At 44.0% G+C, this 5,000-nt stretch overlaps 1 protein-coding gene across 1 annotated transcript in view; it reads left to right on the top strand.

The window, feature by feature from the left end:
- Positions 1-5,000, top strand: part of zfpm2a (zinc finger protein, FOG family member 2a) — a 225,809-nt gene that overhangs the window by 140,007 nt on the left and 80,802 nt on the right. The gene's annotated exons all lie outside the window — the stretch shown is intronic.

Genomic DNA, 5,000 nt, shown 5'->3' with positions numbered 1-5,000 from the left:
CTCTCTCTCTCTCTCTCAGTCTGACCACACACACACACACACACACACACACACACACACACACACACACACACACACACACACAGACACACACACGTACACACACATACAAACACACACACACACACACACACACACACACACACACACACACACACACACACACACACACACACACACACACACACACACACACACACACACACACATATAAACACACTTACTTCTCTCATCCAAGAATCTTTCCCCTGTTGTTCTTGTCTTTAACCCCTCTGCTTAGCTCCCGGAGCTGTGCATGTCATTACAGGGAGAGAGTGGCTGGTAGAGCAAAAGGTGCAACCACTCACTTAAATATACACATTGGGGACGCCGGGGTTCTATACAACTCCATTTAATGATTTTTAATGAGAGCGTACCTTAGCCACGCTAAAAACAATCGCTGATAGGCCAGACCGTTGCGTTTTGACTGTCAATCAAAGGAATCCTAAAGCAATTCTAACTGTCAATCAATACCAAAAAAAATGCTCATTGGTCATTTTTTAAACAATGTAATAGCTCTCTAAAATAAAGGGTCAGATCGAAAAAAAAGTATTTGGGTTGTTCGAAAGGGACGGGAAACTACCGTTTGAGCGAAACAGAGCCGACTCTGCAGGAATTTCAAACGAGATACTTTTTTAAGTCTCCCAGAGATGCATGGGAAATGGTGTTCTACTTCCTTGTTCTGCCCAAAAATTGTCTCATGTCCTACCCTTGGCCGTTGCCTCACCTATGAATCGAACGTAAGGTGTCCCCTATATTTAGGTCGGTAGGTGCAACCTTACCTCTCCATGTCTGGGTATTACAGCAGTGCTATGTCCATGCTGTACCGGCCTCGTCTGTCAAACTAATACAGTGTACAGAGGGAGGGGCGGACAGACCCGAGATGGGATGAGAAGAGATGAGAAAAAAAATTGACATACTACACTTGGAGATGAAGCTGTCATGTGTCTCGTCCACAGTGGATGACTGAGAAGAGATACCTATACAGATATATGATGATTGCATACACACATACCCTTTTTATGTACATAGAAACACACAAGCCTCAGCATAGGAAGATACTGACAAACGATTATGCTTTTGAGGCTTACACTCTAACACTTAGCTGATGCAAAAAAGGGTTACATTACTCTACAGTAGAGTTACTCTACCACCCAGTGACACTATCTGGCACACAGATGCACAGGAGGTGTAGGGGGGGTTATTTGGAAAGCACTGGTGTGACCCATTCCCCTTAATCCAAGGCTCTAGAAAAAAAACGGAAAAAAAAACAGACATTCAAAATCTCCATAGTGGAGACACAAGCAAAGGAGTGTCCGGGTGAGGTAGATGTGGGGTGAGTGGTGGGAGGGCTATAGGGTCTTTATAGGAGGGACATTATAATTTGAAGGCCCCCACACTTTCACCAACACCCAGCCGCCTCTGTCTCACTGTAATTGGTTCATGATTGGTGTACTTAGTGACGCGCTAAGTAAATAAAAGTAAATAAACCAGAGGCGGCCAGGCCAGCGAGACGATTTGCAGAGGACACGAGGCAACGTCCTCTCATTTATCAGTTTCTGGCGACTGATTATACACCCCGAGACTTGACTGGCTTGGCTCTCTGAAATGGAGTTTCCCCCTCCTCCTCAAAGTGAATAAGTGGGGAAGAAGAAGAAGTAGGATTTGCAACCCGTCCGGATTTTCGGTCTCCCAATTCCCATCTACTAATCACTAGACTGCACTGCGGAGTTATCCTCTTAACCGGCTACTTAACTTTGTGCTCTTTATCACCAAATCATTAAAGTTTTGATAAGCTGTTAAAGGAGATTATGCAGTTCTTTAAAAAAAAGAATCGTCTAATCTTTTTGCCAAGAGACTGAATATATGAAACAAAAAGGGGGGTAATAACAGGATTTCGACACTGTTTTGTTAAGGCGGTATAATTTTCTCTCCCTCGCGGCCTTGCTGTTGATTGTGATCACGTGCTTTAAAAACGGGGTTGAAAATGAGGGGTCATAGACATGGCATGGTGAATCCAGACTCACTAAACTGGCCTGATGCAATTCTCTATCATTGAGTTCCCATCTCTCTCACTCTCCCCATTCCATCTTCAGCCTGTCCACACACTTTCATTCTCTCGCTGTTGCATGTCTCTCTTTCTCTTGACACTCTCTCACTTTCACATGTTCTCTGTCTACTTTGACTTATTTTATTCTGAGCAGCAGTGAAGAAAAACTGCTCAAGTTTTTCCTTTACTTCTGCTCAAAAAAATATACAGGGTGTTTGCTGAAAGAAAAAGTCTTGACTGTTGCATATTCTTGGACAAGTCACCTTCATTAAGGTGAAAATCTAAAGATATGTATATAAAAACCAAGGCGCCTCCTACCCCATGGACTCACCAGGGCATGAACAAGATTCAGGCACCGTCAGACCTTTATATTTAAATTAGTACAGAGTGTAGATGAGAGAAGAGTAACTGGAGGAACAAAAGGTGTCTTCAGGGCTTGTCCTAAAGGACAGTTCACTTACTTATCCAGTGGAAAAACGTCTCCTGGGATAGAAAAAAAAGATGTTCTGTTTTTCTGAAGTACTAGTAAATTGCTAGACCTCTCAAATATAGCTACAGTGCTGCTTACCGGTGAGTCTGTGCACCTGTTCTGTTTGCCTGGTCATGCGGAAAGATAGTCTCTAAAAAAATGCTGGACTGCAGATCTTGCACAGACATGGTCTTGTGTCCCTGGTGAGATACAGTATTTGCATCACCTTAGCCCTCTTGAAAAAAATGACATCAATCCAACGGCACCCCGGGTGGGTGTGAAGCTAAAGTTGACTGTACTCCTGCTATCTCAGCGCATGCTCCACTGAAACCAGTCAGGAAAACAATAGCTGTGAGTTGAAACGCAAGAGTGGAACAGAGAAGGAGGAGGAGGAGGAGGAGGAGGAGGAGGAGGAGGAGGAGGAGGAGAAGTAGTAGGAGGAAGAAAATTGGGGGTGAGGAGAGTGTTGACGAGAGTTGGAGTGGCAGCGATGGGAGGATGGTGTGTGTATGTGTCTGTGTGTGTGTGTGCATGTGTTTCTGTGTATTTTCGTGTGTGTGTGAGTGTGTGTGTCTGTGCGTGTGCGTGTGTGCGTGTGCGTGTGTCTCTGGCGCTGTTTGCTATTTGCATAGCCTAGCCACGTGCTGTTTGTTTTGCATTAGCATCACAGTCAGCCGGCAGCCAGCCATCACTAAAACTCTCCACTTCTCCTCTCGCTGGCATAACTCATTATCGAGAAATCCACCTGGAACTCCTACAATACCCCTCTCCACACTCCGCCGGCTTCCTTTAGCTGTTGCTCACGCATGCTAACGCAGGAGGCAGCAGCTCATCTGCCGAGTAATTAAGAATTAGAAGAAAGAACGAACGGAGAAGTTAAGGAGTGAGAGAGAGAGAGAGAGAGAGAGAGAGAGAGAGAGAGAGCGAGAGAGGGAGAGAGAAGTAATCACTCAGGGTGACGTATTGCTGTTAAAAATTATACACTTGATAAACTGCAGTGGCGATATGTGGAGAGGAGTGGAGCATCCATTGCATTGTTTAGGTGTTTCATGCCTGTTGACTTCTTCACATTTCGCAAATTCATTTTGACGTGGAGAGCTCTCACAATTGACACAAATTCGCCAATTGTTTTCTTCTTTCTTACTCTCATGAAAAAGGGCAATGCAATTAATTATGAAGGAATAACTGTCAGCTATTCTTGTCAGCTGGATTAAACACTCTTAATGTTCTCTGCACCCATCCTTCATGGTGACGTTATAGACATCAGTGCAAATTATTCAAAGTCCCTTAATATTTTAAAAAAGGGGACCAAGACAAAAAAAAACAACCAGTATGTCCCATTCATGTCCGACAAAAAAATCCCAATTATTGGACTGAACCATTGTCACCTGATATCTCGACCCTTTTAAACTTGGACACTACCAACCGTAGCTGTCCCGTAATACTACGTCCTATTATTCAAAGGTCACCTAAATTTTTCCCTCCTAAGCCTCTTACGCAGACCACAGACTGATACAGCTTGTCGGACGAGTCTCGGGAGAAACTTTGCCATTGTGCGGCTGGAAATTGACCAGTGTAACGGGAGCGTTTTACATAAGCCCGTCTGCAGCTGAATGGGGCTAATTCACTGTATCTTTGTGTTTCCGCGCTCGTCTTTTCGTTTAAGTCCTTAGTCTCGTTGTTAGATTCGCGCTCCCCTCTCCCTAGGTGTCTTTTTTGTCGGGGCAATGGAGTGGAAAAAAAAAGATGGCCGCTCTCATGTCCTGTTGCGTCACATAAATGTAAGCGTGTGGAGGAATTTCATGTTTGTCACGGTGTACGGTATCACACTTGACACATGGGTCAAAGACGTCTTTGTTATTCAGTGTTACGGACACCTTCCGTGGACTGTAACTGCAAAAAAACATGATTTTTAAATTGTTTCAAGTGAATGGATGACAGCCGAGGCTTTCATGAATTCCCTGTAACAATAAATAAATAAAAAGAGTCATGTTTTTTACAGTTAGAGTCAGCAGAAGGCATCCGTTACACTGAATAACAATGCCATTTTACACGTCTTTGACCCACATGCATACATCCTTTCATACACACGCAAGGACGCATACACACACACACACACACACACACACACACACACACACACACACACACACACACACACACACACACACACACACACACACACACACACACACACACACACACACACACACACACACACACACACACACACACACACACACACACACACATCTTTCATGCCCTTAGAAACGTCTACCAACATACTACATACTGACATGGTACACTTATTGGTTCCCTGTCTCATCCGTCCATCTGTGCACACTTTGGGCTGTGAACTACAGTGACACAAAAAACTCAATATTATACAGTAAATTCTGACATTAACTTTTAAACTAGTCTTTTAAACACATGCACACATCC

This window comes from Engraulis encrasicolus, chromosome 5 (assembly GCF_034702125.1).
Source record: "Engraulis encrasicolus isolate BLACKSEA-1 chromosome 5, IST_EnEncr_1.0, whole genome shotgun sequence".
NCBI lineage: Eukaryota > Metazoa > Chordata > Actinopteri > Clupeiformes > Engraulidae > Engraulis > Engraulis encrasicolus.
The sequence above is the reverse complement of the archived record's forward strand: the minus strand, read 5'-3'. Positions and strand labels throughout refer to the sequence as shown.